Raw genomic sequence first — 15,046 nt, 5'->3', positions numbered from 1 at the left:
GTTAAATTTGCAGTGAGGATCTTTACTATCAATCACTGAACAATATGTAAGATTCGAGGTTTTCACGGCAGGGACTATGAAGAATGCCGTCTCCTGGGATGTGGCACTGTGTAGATCTTGTGTAAACCAACGTTTTGGAGGAATGTATCACCTCCATCTTCAGGGTTGGAGGCTGGTTCCTCGCTCACGGATTTTTCTACCCTGAAGATGGAGGTGATATGTTCCTCCGAAACATCAGTTTACACAAGATCTACACAGTGCCACATCCCAGAAGAAAGCATACTTCAATCATTGAAGAAGTTTCTTTTATATCTCTGTTTGTCCTTTTTATGGTTTAATTTACAATACTGTCAGTGTGTAGACTATATAGTGTCAAATGGTGGGACAGTTGATGATTTGGAAAGGAGCAGTTATGTCCAAATCAAGGTATCTGAATACATGTCTAGAGAGTTACTGCTATGCCACACTTCTCAGTATACATATATTGGTCCTGTGTGATTCCTGCTTTACACAAAACTTGTCACAGTAATATAATCTTATTTCCAAGGCTGAATTTGTGCCGAAGTTGAATTTACTGGAACATAGAAGTGATCATTGGAAGGTAAAGGGAGTGTTGTACAAATGATTCTTGTTAACATGTTGGGCATAGATTTACTTACACTGATGCATTTTAATGATGGTATGCCAGTATCAGACTGAGTGGTTTCTATGTGAGGTTTGAGATCAAGGTGTCTCCTGTAAATGACTATAAAGGTTACTGTGTTCTGGGATGTGACACTGTCTAGTATGGTAGATAATTGCTGTTGTTTCAAAGGAATCTCCTGCCTCCATCTTCAGTGTAGAATAATGCTTTGAAGATGGAAGCAGCAACTTCCAGACTACACAGCAACACATTTCAGAAAACAACAATCTGGGTTGTTTCAATTTTTACCCCAGATCATAGTAGAAGTCTAGAGTACTTTTATTTTGGTCTTGTAATCGATTCTTATCTGTTCTTTTAGCAATGGTTATGAAGAGTACAGTCATCTGGGTTGTAACACTGCAGATCAGACAAAGCCTGACATTTGGAAAGAATGTTATAACCTCCATTTTCATTTACAAAGACAAAACAATTCCATCCAGTGTGACTATTTAAGTTTTACTTCTTGAAAACTTAGCACCCTTACATGTTTCAATCCTTACAGATCATCTTCAGAGGGAACATCAGTACTTATTTGGAAACTTCTCTCACAATAGGTGCCATGAGTGCTAAATTACACACACACACACACACACACACAATGCCTGGAATACACAATATACACAAAATCCAATTTTTTTTTTTTTTCACAATCACAGCAGCTTTCCTGGTATTAAAAGTTTTTAAAACTTTGTTGTTTAAGTTAAAATTTATAAACCAAGTAGGTTCGTGTCACTTCTCCTGTCGTCTTTCTTGAAGGGGGCTGAACTTGTGCCTACCATGTTTCAGCGGTTTTTGATATCATCAAGGACCCATTTAGGGGATTAGGAGATTCATTACTGTGTTCACTAGAGCCACCACTGTTCCTGGTCCTGAGTCAGATCACTCCATATCCACACCATTGTTTCCTGCACCTTTAAGATCTATTCTAATAATATGCTCTCTCATCTCTGCCTACATCTCCCAACTATTCTCTTCCCTACAAGCCTTCTTGCTAAATACCCTGCCCATCTTATCCACCTGCATTTCACAGTTCTCATAGTATTTGGTGCAGAGCAAAAATTATGAGACTCCTCACTGTGCAGTGTTTTCTGGCCTGCTGTTACTTCACCTCTCTTAGTAGCATATATTCTCCTGACCTCCCTGTTCCCAAACAGCCTCAGTCTGTGTTCTACCCTTAATATAATGGATCAGCTTTCATTCTCATAAAGAAAAAGATATAAAACTGTAGTTATGTGTATTTTAATATTTTCATTTTTGTATAACAAATAGGTAGGTAGAAGATTTTTAACTGAGTAGTATCAAGTTATTACAAGAATTCATTCTGTTCTTTGTCTTCATGAAAGAAATTTTAATTTTTTTAAGTTTTCTTTGACTTTCCTAATATAATTTTCTAAAACAAAATTGAAAAGCAATGAGACACCATTTTATCTCTAGTATCTGATATATGCAACCAGTAATTGCTGTTGAAATCCACACTGATGATCCCCAATAAATCTGTCTGCATAAGGAGTTAACTTAGGATAATTTTGTATGTAGCTGATGATATTCTTCTAATGGCTATACTGTTTTATCATGGTTTTTTTTAATACAATAGTGGGTTGCTTACACTGCTATGGTAATTCTTCAGCCTCCAAGACAAAAATAAGGAATGTCATATTTGTCCAAATGTAAGCTCTCCTCAAATAGTATAAGTCACGGTTACAAAATTGTGTGGCCTAGGAATGAAAATGATATTTTATGCACAGCAGTCAGAACACATAAGATCAGCAAGTTTTGCATTTCTCCTGTGGTTATACACATTATTTTAAGTTTTTGATATGGACAAGAGGTTGTAATAACATACAAATTAGGTATGATGCTTTTCCATTGCCCCCCACCCTTACCAACCAGTAATTGATAATGTTGATTCAGATCAAGTGTGCATTGATGTATCATTTAATCAAAGCTAAAGTGTCATGCGTCGGTCATAACAACAAACTATATACCTTTACTGGATCTAGGCTGTTCAATGGCTGAAGCAGTTAGTCTTCGGCTTCCCAAGATGACTGCCCATGTTCGATCCCGGGCCAAGTCACTTTGGGATTTGTGGTGGACAGAGGGGCGCTGCAGCAGGTTTTTGCAAATACATTGATTTCCCCTGCAGATCTCATTTTCATAACAATTATTAATCATCCTATCACTTATACTATATAGTTTCAATAATGATAGTGTTGTTAACTTACTTACTTACTCATGGAGCTGAGCCCTTCTGGAGGAGCTGCCAATTCTGCAGCTACTCAAGAATTTCCCAGCATTTTATGGAACCCAAAGATTCATTACCGTGTTCACAAGAGCCCTCCACTGATCCCTATCCTGAGCCAGATCAATCCAATCAATACCATCCCATTCTCTCTAAAGCAAAGTTGAAAAGGAGTGGCAATAAAGCGTCTCCTTGTTTTAGACCATTTTGGATAGGAAATTTATCAGACAAATGTTTACCTACACGGACTTTACTATACGTTTCGTTTAAACACATTTTAATCAACCTAACTAGTTTCATTGGTATCCCAAACTCTATCGGAATATTGTACAATACTTCCCTCCTTACCGAATCATAGGCTTTCTTGAAGTCTATGAATAGCTGATGTACTGTCCCATTGTACTCCCATTTTTTCTCCAATATATGACGAATAAAAGATCTGATCTGTAGTTGATATGTTATGTCGAAACTCACACTGACGATCCCCAATAATTTCATCTATATATGGACTTAACCTTGAAAGAAGAATATTGGACAAAATTTTATATGAAGTTGATAGCAGTGATATCTACCGATAATTACTACAATCAGTTTTATCACCCTTCTTGTGAACTGGTACAATAATAGACTCCTTCCACTGATCAGGCAGTTTCTCCTTATTCCAAATAGAAGTAATTAGATTGTGGATCTTAGAATGTAATATTTCGCCTCCTGCCAGAATTTGATCACTACCTGGTGATTTATACCGTTTCAATTTTGCAATAGCACTTTCAACCTCAAAAGGGCTAGAATCAGGTACTAACAGCTCATCTGTATGGATTTCTGTCTGCCTAACATCACTGACCCTATGACCCTTAAAGTCATTTATTCCTCTATACAGGTCTCTAATGTTCTTGTTCTTACTGTTCATTGCCAGCTTATCAATTTTGTCTTTCAGATATTCCCTCTTTTTGTTCCTGAACTTCTTGCTGGTTTCACGTCTTATATCATTCAGATTATCCCCATTTAACTCACTTGGATCCTGTAACCATTGTAATTTGGCCTGCTTTCTTTGATCTAATAATTTTGAGCATCCTTCATTGAACCATGGCGTATGCTTCTTTGGTTCATAATAACCTAGACTCTCTTTGGCTGACACTTTTTATTTTCTCTCTAATAGTTTCCCAAGCTTTATTAACATTCACCTCAGTTTCCAAGTTTTCCAAAGCCGCAAACCTATTTGAAATGTCAACACAATACTGCTCTTTACCCTCTACCTCATTTAATTTCTTGAGATTTAACCTCTCCATATGAACTCTTTGCTCAATGCGAGTCTTTCCCTAATCTTTGCCACCACCAGGTAGTGGTCAGTATCACAATCTGCTGCCCTGAATGATCAGACATCAGATATACTTGAGTGCCTTCTCCTATCTATCAATATATGGTCTATTTGATTGTGTATCTTCCCATCAAGAGATGTCCAAGTAAATTTATGGATGTTACAATGTGGGAACATTGTACTTTTACAGTAAGATTTTTTGATGTGGCAAAGTTTACTACTCTAACTCCATTATCATTATTAATTTCATGCAAACTATCACTCCCAATCATTGGTTTGAAAATGTCTTCTCTCCCTACTTTGCCACTGAAATCTCCTAACAAAATTTTCATAAGGTACATTGGGAATTTATCAAATACATGTTCTAGTTCTTCATAGAATCTATCCTTTATGTCATCAATCTTATCTTCCATTGGGCCGTGAACATTTATAATGATATCACACCAGGGACCTTTTAGTATTATATATATATATATGATATCCTATCACTAACGAATTCCACCCTCTTAACTGCTGATACGATTCTCTTATGTACGAAGAAACCTGTACCTAATTCATGATTTTCATTCCCCTTTCCATAGAAAAATGTATAGTCTCCTGCTGGTGCGATGCCACCTCCATCCCATCTGACCTGTACTCCCGCTAAATCTAACTTATATTTTAAGATTTCTTCTGCCATTCCCCAGAGCGAACATGCCCTATACAAACTTCAAACATTCCAAGTGGCAAATCTCATATCCATTTTCTTTAGCTTAGGTCGTTTATCCAAGGAATCCATCCAGGTCCAAGGCTTTGTGTTCATTTTCGTAACATATTTTTTACAGTGAGGAGTTGTTAGCCCCACGCCCAACCCCCAAACTGGAGGGCCACCCCTTGTCGGCTGTCTGCGACTGCTTGTTAAATATATTCACAGCTTCCCTCCAAAACTGGAGGGCGTCTCCTCCATCCTCAACCTGAGGACGCACCATGCTGTGGTCACAAGGGACCCACCTAACATGGGAGTGCTAACTAACAAATTTAAAGAATTACCAGGTTTAGACACTCCAGTGATATTTCTTTTTCTGTAATAATTGCAAACGAGCCACACCCAGATTTTAAAATTGTCAAATCTTGGGGAAAATATTGATTCCATTAGAATTTGAGTAGTGTGTGGTAGTTAAATGTTTTTGTTTAACTTTTTAATGGCAATTTGAACCTCAAAATAACAGACTGTTGTCCTAATGGGTCTTTTTTATGTATTTCAAACTGCCTAACATTAACTTCATGCACATTCAGTACTTGACAAAGTCAGTTCCTCCACATTTTCAAAATACTGTGGGAATCGGCAAAATTATCTTTCACATCCTTTCCCATGTTAGGTTTACTGTAGTTGGGTAACCTTTCCGAAATTTATTTATGCATGTATACAGTTCTCTAATATTTTGGTTCTGTTTATTTCAAGCTCAATATTATCTTCTTTTTTTTTCCCCCTGAAATATCTTCTCTGCATACTTGGCTTCCCCTTCAACCCTGCAGATGGAGGCAGCACATTCCTCTGAAACTGTAATCTACCAGGTTATACAGCATCACATCTGAGGTGACATTACACTTAATGTCAAAGGTATGTTATTTTCAGGCACTTAAATTTCTATCCTTAGCTGGTTATATTGCACATGCATGACATAAAAAGCACAAGTGAAGTTTCCACCATGCTTAATTAATAAAGCACTACACCATGGAGATGAGACCTCCAGACTATTTACCTTCTTGTGGATCTGAAAAGCATTATTATATACTTGCCTATATAAACTCACTTAGCAAAGCACATGCATAAAATGTAATTGCCTAAAAAAGGATCTATAGTGCTAGACAAGAGTATAAATTATGAATTTTTGATGACAAAATCTCAATCCACTCATTTTTATGTGAACACCCCCTCCCCCAATACCGCAGTGCTGTATAGCTTTAGCAGCTGTTATCAGCTTTTAGCCCTGGTGGAACCTCTAGTACCCAGTGGATATGTGGCTGGGTTATGACAGAGTATGCCTGGATGCTATAGAAAAAATATCTTGGCCCTGCCATATTGATTCCCAGTCCTTTGAAACCAGACCATAGTGCAGTCAGCATAGTAACTTGTCTACTGGCTCAGTGGTTTCTCCATTAACATCCCATGCTACATTAATCAGTAAGCATCACAGCACTTACCTTGCCTATAGTATGTCCCACTTTCTCCTGGCCATCACATTGCTGTACAAAAGTGAAAATTTTTGTTTGTACAAGACAAACTTACTCCTTTGTGATACATTTGGTGGGCCCTTAAAAGGGCCCAGAAAGACAGGGAGAAGTAAAAGTTAATGGGAATAAGGAAAAATCATTTTTGAACACAGGAAACTTAGGTTTTTTGTTCATGGAGAAGTACAAGTTAATGGGAATAAGGAAAAATCATTTTTGAACATAGGAAACTTAGGTTTTTTGTTCATAAACATTTTTCTCAGGTAAAATGTAGAAACAAATGTAAAAGGTCATTACTGGTAATAAAATTCTTTGGCAAAGGTTCAAGAATAGTTTGAAAATGAATTTAGATAGAAAAACATGATGAAAAATGAAAAGAAAATTGTTGGAAAAAGGATGAGTACTGAGATCTAGGAAACTTATAAAAACATAGAGGAACATGGGAACATACACAATTTTACAGCATTTGATATCACTTCCTACTAGGCCTAAAAATATTGCACAGAGCAATTTTTTTTTTTGCTGTGGAAGACACAATGATCTAAATTTCTCCTTATTTGTCTCTCCAAGTTTTCTTCATATATATTATATATACAGTTCCAATTTTCTTCTACTGATTTGATGACGTGGGTCAGCAGTGCCCGATGATGGTGGTGGTGATGAAATTTGTACTGGACTGCATCTGTATGTGATGTTGAGACCTCAGGCTTCAATTTTCCAAAGTTAGTGTTTCACTTGGTCCTTTTGGTGTCTGAAAGTTGTCTTGTAAACTTTCGTTGTCAGCAGATGGTTTCAGTAAGAAAGAAACAAACTGAACGTTTATATAATCCAATTAGATGGGAGGGCAAACCCACGTCATGGAATGTTATAAAATTACTCATCAGCAGCAGTCCAGAGGCTGTTCTCATACAGTTCATCTGAACGTCCTCGCATGCGCATGAATCACTCAAATCACTGATATAATAAGCATCTTCTCATCACATATCCTGCACTCCTGATACCTTCGCTCTGTCCCTCTCAAGCACTCCTGATATCTTGTCTCTGTCCCTCTCAATAAGGTCCAATTCCAAATACTACTATTAAATGTCAAGGGCAAGGGATGGGGGAACACATGTCCCATACAGTCCAAGGACATAAATCTACCAATCTTACAACTTTACGGAATGAATTCTGAATGGATTTTAGTTTTTGAGAGGCAGTCGACAAGCATTTGTACCTTGTTATCACATGGAAGGAACTGTAAAACCTGAGTATCGCTACAACAAATGACTCCTCCTAGTCACTGAACAGTAAAAGGGTGGCTCCCCAGAGCATTGAAAACATACCATATACAATTAAAGTTTACAGGCAACTTTCATATCATCACAGACAATTTAAAAAATAGCATGTCTCCTACACAATATTTACATTTTACATGATATAAAATCAATGACCTCTTTGACTAGATACTAATACAAATCTTGGCTCAGTCTCTCAAGGTCATATGGACACAATGAAACACTAACTTATATGAGAATGGGTAGAAATTAGATATCATTACATGACAATAACTACTGTTGAAGTCATTTGCAGAATCTAACACAAATTCTACTGAAGGTGTGATACAGCAGACAATCTACCCACGATTTAAATTCTCGGCATGAGCCACTTTTCACCATTGTGTCTGAATTAAAAACCACTTAACCTACACTTATAGACTATTGAAATCTGATAACAAATATGTATACCACAGCTAAATTATCTGAAGATGGAAATCACATTACAATGAAAGAAATGACTAAAAATTTCAGCACCTAATTGCTTTTCAAGTAGACAGTACTGTTCAGATGACCAATACAATTTTGAATGCCTAATACTTTAACTAGTTTCATTACAACTTGTAAGACTTCCATCTCTGAATAATCCAGCTACTTTACAGAGAAGGTATTCATCATTAAGGTACAATAGTTGATTTTGAATTTTGCAAATCTGAAAACACAAAACCACAGATGAAATGTTTGTTAACTAATTTATGATGTAACTGCCCTATTACTATAATTGCAATCCTTGTTAAGTTATTGCTGCAGACAAACTACAAAGATCACATTCATGTTTACACAAGTGAGCAAAACAATGACCTCTACCTTTGCTATGGGGGAAAGAATTCAATACTTTCTATATTAATTTGCCAATTACAGTATTTGATACAGAAATAGAAACATTTCTTGTTGCAGCTTTTAAAAATTACCATTTTGCTATAACAATACCAAAGATACCTCAACGTTGTTCTGCTCACATATTGTGCAGTAAATAAAAACCTTCCCACATAAAAGGGAAACTACAAAACATTCAGTTTCGCTTCCCATTATACATATTCTAAAATACATGTTAATATCTCTGCATATAGTACACTCTGAAACCACTCTCTAGTGACCTGCAGCAGAAGAGTCAGGCCGAAACATTCAGCAGCATTTTAAGTTGATGTGATATTTCCCTACACTTTTCTGGCCTCTGAGGTGAAATTAAAGAGAATGTGCTCCCAGTCGCCATATACATACAAGATGTCCAGTGAGTAGGAGGCTTGGGCAGTGCAGCAGGAGATGGTGGTTCACTGAACTTGGCACCAGCATAGAAAACTCCAAGTGTCGGGGAAGTTCTTGGGCTCCCTTCCTTGGACGGACTAGCTCTCGGTTTCAGTTTGGGGGAGCCCTGTCTTGTTTTATTTGCTGACAACTGAACTGCAGACTCACATGTCGATCTGGCTTTGTATTTCTCTTCAGTAACCTGTTCTCCATGAGTATCCACTTTTCGATGTTTGCCTCTTGGCGGTGTGACGATACTTTCAAAGTAGGTGAAACTCTTTGATATTCTAGGCCTGACATGGTTCTTATGGCGACTGTTTTTATGGCCATGAGAACCTGGGCTACTGTATGTTTTAGTGTTTTTTTCTATCATTTCTGTCGCATCTGTCATTCGGACTTCAATGGAAATAATCCAGGGCACAGACTTTACCGATCTCACACAAAACTTGAGCGTTTAATAGGCCAACGCTCCAACAATACTACCGTGTGACCTTGTTAATGCTTGATAACAAGCAATTATGGAATTCCCATTGCTTTTCTTCGGACGTATCACAAATCTTCAGCACCACAATGCATTCACAGTTTATGGTTTCAAGTGTCGTAAATCGATACGTCGAATTACAACAGCTGTTTACAGCCTTTATAAATACATCTCCGATGAACACAAACAAAATGGCGTCTTTGTTCAGATTCCGATTTGTCAACTCAAAACACTTTCGATTGCGAAATTATAACTGCCAATAATACTGTCTCTTAAAGAGGCATAACAATATTGTTAAAATTTGTGCCTTACAAACACAGTCCACAAATTATATATACACACAAAACACCTACTACGCTCAACCACAAACCCCTCGTCTGTCACCTTTGCTACATAACTGTAACTGCGTCATACCCATTGAATACACAAAACACTGGCTGACGTAAATCCAATAATCTTGTAGAATTTAGTCACATGACTGCAGTTGTCGAATCATGAGAAGTAAGTTTCGGTCGCTTTCGTGAATGTTCGGATTCTTTGTAGTAAATGAATAATTTTTTACGTAATTTCAAATAAAACATAGAGAAACTACAAATAAATATAATTTAGAATAAGTTTTCGTTTCCGTGTAAAACACTACTTCCATTAATAAGCAATTCGATATTTTTTGCTAGTGACTTACTACCCTGGGTGCGGTGCAAGATAACAGGCATCTAGCCCTGATTGGTTGCCTATTGTATGTGGGCGTGGTTAAATTTAGTTCGGTACGAGAGATCGTTTTGACGGCCACGGTCGTAGAGCCTTGGTTGTACTAGACCCGGGGGGAGTAAAGGGAACGTTGGAATGGGACAGCGGTAACGCAATCAGTAATACGTTTGAAGATTGGGAGAGGGGAAAGCTGAATCACTTGGCATAACTTAAAATGGAAGCTTGTTTCTGATGTCAGGACATAGAAGCTACCTGGAAGAAGTTTCTAGAGAACAAGTTATTTCAAATTTTCGAAACAAATAGTGTAAATATTTTTCATTAATGTGAGTTTGATCAACACTGTGTGAAACTTCAACGATTTCCCATCTTTTTTTTAATATATATATTCTCAGGTTAGTTGAAAGTGAGATTATGGACAAAGAATTGTAACTGTAAAAGGAAAATGCTTTCCAGCTTTCTGAGTGCTCGAAGTAGAAGTTTCAGTGGATCAATAGCTGCCACCATCACTAATGGTACTTGTAATTCTAACGAAGCTAGCCTAGGTCCAGACCAGAAGGGATCAAGATAGTAACGAGTACCGTTACCTAAAGGGCATGCTGGAATAAATATTTGTCTGTTTGTCGAAGTTCATTACTATTGTTTCCTCTAATGACATTTAATTAAAGCTAGGTTAGGGATGGTGAAACATGCCTTTCGAGCTAGATATATCATCACAGCTATTTATATTTGTTTACTACGCAAGTTAAAAAGCCTACGGAACCCTTACAGAAGTTCCGTAACTATTGTATGCAGATTTGAGGTTCTAACTTCGGCCGCTCTGGAGATATTATATTTTGAGAAAGACGCCTCATAAGTCTGGTGGTTGGTTACGTATGTTTCGGAGGAACGTACTGCCTCCATCTTCAGGGACTAAGAGTAGGGAAAGGAAGCAGTGCTCTGCTTGCTTCTTGATTTGTACTCTGCTTGTTCCTTGACCTTGAAGATGGAGGCAGTAAGTTCCTCAAAAAATGCCCATACATATCTGAGACTTCATGGCATCACATTCCAGATCATAATACTTAACAGTTGTATAAGTCAGTGAAGAAATGGTAATATGGTAGAAGGGATTTAACAAGGCATGCATGTATATATTCAAATTTTCAACAGAAGTATAAGTTGGAAATCACTTTTCATGTCTTTGATTTCTGTAGTCACTTGTTTTCACTGTGCTAAAGGAGCATGCCATTTTGCTAATGTTTGTCTTGTAAGGTAACTGAACAATATTGCATTTAAAAGGTCTGAGAGCTGTTGCATTTCAAGTATGGTTTCACGTGCCAGAAAATGTGTGGATATGAGCATTTGTACCCTCTTTCTTGGCCATGCAAGGTATTTTTATACATACATATATATATGTTGAGCACTATATCCACTGTAGACAAAAACTGTATGTTGTATCTGGTTGGATTGTCTGTAACTGAACCAAGAAAGCTGTAGTGTTTGAATTCAAGGATTTTGTGAGCCATGATATACAACTTTTATCATACCAGCATCTAAACTTTTAAAGGCATGTGTATTAAATGTGTTATATAGATTTAAATGTTCAGATCCATCAGACAAAAATTTAGTTGTAATTTCAAGTATATTATATGGAAACAAACATTTTCCCTCATAAATGCATGTAAGTTTGATTAAGGACTGGTGGCCACCAAATTTTAACTGATGTGTTCATTAATGTTCAGGTGTATAGTGTCGCTACAGAAACTGTATTTTTTTTCAGGTAGGTGTCATCAAAATCAAAAGTCAGATGTTATATTTGGTATTAGTGAGACTAATATCTTTTACAGTATTTGGTCATTTTTCTTCAGTCATTAGTGTGTTGTGTTGAACAGCTGTTGCTATTGGTATTGTGACTTCTTATTAAAAAATACATTAATTTGTGTTAGGAAGTTAATTGTCATGACATATGAAGGTAAAATGCTGATATGTTTTAACAGTTGTCACAGTTTATTTTTATTGATATTAGACAGGGATGCTAAGGGTACTTATTTATGAATGATTGACCCAAGTAGTTAGTTTTAGTTAGTTATTGGAGAGGGTGGGTTTTCCCCATGCACTTAGACCAGTATTGGTCCATTGTGCTTCCCTCTATGATATTCTACCAGTCTCTATATCCTTCCGATATTGGTGCTTACCATCAGTCCCGACCGAGCCAGCGAGTTCGGCCTCCACTAGCTTGGCGGTATCTATAATGCTTCCCCCATCTATCAGAGGTGTTAGAGACTACTTGTTGGGCGGGAAACGTCCTTGAATTTGGCTCAGTGACCTCCTTTGGAGATATGAGGTTCTTTTACATGCCGTAAAGCTACGACACGGGACATACGGCTTTAAGTCCCTCCCGGAGGACTTGTTCCCTGAATTTTTCCGTCCTTAAAAATTCGACAACCTCTGCTGGGTTTGAACCCGCATACCATGAGTCATGAGGTTGGAACGTTACCTCTAGACTATGGAGGCCGCTTTGACCCAAGTAAATTTCAAAAATACTTCACCACCATATTATCTCATGTAAGTGCTGCGAGCTGTAGAAATTCTTTGTGAAAACAAAATTTTAAGCCTCAACTTAAGTAGTTTTTAGATATATGTGTGTGTGTGTGTGTGTATATATACATACACACACACGAGGGTTGGAACTTTAATGGTGGCAACACTGCTGTAGAGACGTCATGCAATGGAACCAAATAATGTCACTTACCTACCTTATCTCAGAGCGAATGGACTCTCCCTTCCCACATCGCGTGCATGTGCAGTGAAGAGAAGAACAGAGCCTCGTGTTAGCTGCAGTCTAATATAGTGTTGTCACGATGTTTTCGAAACACGAACAACAGAGTTGGATAAAGCTTGAATGTTCCAGAGGCCGTACAGCATGACAGTGTCGTCAAGGTCTTCAAGAGGCTTGCCGGGAATCTGCATTGGCTTACAGAACAGCGGGAAGGTCGGTAAAAGCCTTCAACAAGGGACACCAAAATGTGGCACACATGTGTCGGCCAGGTCGTCCTAATGTCAGTGAAGAAGAAATGTATGCTCTTTGTGATCTCTGACAGTAGACCGTCAGTGCGCAGTATTTCATTTTTGGAACAAAACCTGCAACCAGCTTTGAGAAAGAAGCAGTGACACTTTCTGCAGAACCTGCCCATGATTTTGCAGGACAGTGCTCGGCCACATGCAGCGCAAGCTGTGGCTGATTTGTTCGATTGATGGGGCTGGAAAGTGCTGTACCATCCACCATATTCCCCAGACTTAAGCCCTTGTGACTTCAACTTGATTCTAAGATGAAGGAACCACTTCGTGGCATTCGCTTCAGAACTGTTCCAAAGATTCTTCAGGCAGTAGTCCGATCCATTCGAACTATCAACACAACAGGCACTGCTAAAGGTATTCTACGACTTCCACATCGCCAGCAACGGGTTGGACATGATGCTGGTAACTACATTGAAGGACAGTAAAACTTTGAAACATGCATCTATTTTATATCAGTTGTAAATAAATAGTTGCCACTATTAAAGTTCCAACCCTCATATATATATTAGAAAACAAATGCCTAACCTTACACAATATAAATATAAGATAAAGCTACTCCTGTAACAGGCCGTGGAGGCCCATAGGGTTGTGAGATGTCGAGGCTCCCGTATCTTCTAGACAGTCAGCTCACGAATGGCAGTAAGGGTGTCAGCCTTATGCGCTGGCCGCCCTTTACCCCAAGGAAGATTCCTGGTGCTCATTTCTGATCGAGGCTGAGTCGACCCAAGGGCCATAGTGCTGCTGGAAGTATTGAGTCAGTTGAGAAGTCCAGTTACCTAGTTGGGAATTGAACCCACAATCTTCCAGCTTGTAGCATAATGCCTCAACCAACTACACTACAGTGTGCCCAAGATTTAAATATTTATTTTTGAAAACAAAATCAGAAGCCTAACATTTTCAAAATGGAACTAAAGATGTAACATGTAAAAAACAAAACCACAAGTCAAACTTTATCAAAATTCAGCCAAAGGCCCTAACGTATTAAAAACAAAACCAAAAGCGCAATTTTTTTCAAAACAACCAAAGCTATCATCCTTTTAAAAACAAAACCAAAAGCCTAACTTTTTCAAAACTGAACCAAAGGCAGAATCCTTTTAAAACAAAACGAACAGCCTAACTTTTGAAAACTGAACCAAAGGCAGTATCCTTTTAAAAACAAAAACAGCTTAACCTTCTCAGAGTTCAGCCATTTTTACTGAATGCATCCTCTTGTGTATGATATATTATTTCTTACTGAAAACCATCACAACACAACACTCAATAATACGTTCAAGTAGCTCTAGGAAATACTTTTGCTACATGTTTTGGCCTTCAAAAGGCCACCATCAGGCATTAGTTTTCAGTAAGAAATAAAAATTCTATCCTTTTAAAAATTAAACCCAAATCCTAACCTTATGGTCTTGTTGGAGGTAAATTTTAGTATGAAGCTCCAAGTCTTGTTTTCACAAATAGACCTCTAAGCTTGGAGGAAGAGTTGCAAAGTTACTTCACTCATTTGTTAATAAGTTTCAGGCACCTAGGAAATTATTGAATTCTAAGTATTAAGGGAGTTAAGTGTTATGACATGTGGAATTCGAGCAGTAATTTGTCTCAGTCCTTACCACAGTTTGCTTATTGATATTAGCCAGGGAAGCTTTTAAGTTCTACTGGAAGCCAGGATGGCTCCATTATTGTAGGCTACCATTTGGATGACCAGGAAATTAGGGTCCAATGGACAGAGGTGTTCTCATCTCCATCACATCCAGACTGGCTCCAGGGCCCACTCATCTCGCTAACTAATAAGTGCTATAGT

General features: G+C 37.9%; 1 protein-coding gene across 4 annotated transcripts in view; it reads left to right on the top strand.

Moving 5' to 3' along the window:
• The window catches only part of LOC111874164 (E3 ubiquitin-protein ligase RNF38), a 56,664-nt gene that overhangs the window by 7,647 nt on the left and 33,971 nt on the right, over positions 1–15,046 (top strand). For 3 of the 4 annotated variants that reach the window (XM_023869414.1, XM_023869415.1, XM_033755344.1), the window contains exon 3: positions 5,755–5,839. The gene's annotated coding sequence lies outside the window, so the exon portion shown is untranslated. Of the gene's footprint in view, positions 1–5,754; positions 5,840–10,295; positions 10,593–15,046 lie in introns of those variants that run through there. The other variant, XM_023869416.2, reaches the window with a different exon arrangement.

The sequence above is a fragment of the Cryptotermes secundus genome, unplaced genomic scaffold (genome assembly GCF_002891405.2).
Source record: "Cryptotermes secundus unplaced genomic scaffold, Csec_1.0 scaffold26, whole genome shotgun sequence".
NCBI lineage: Eukaryota > Metazoa > Arthropoda > Insecta > Blattodea > Kalotermitidae > Cryptotermes > Cryptotermes secundus.
The sequence above is the reverse complement of the archived record's forward strand: the minus strand, read 5'-3'. Positions and strand labels throughout refer to the sequence as shown.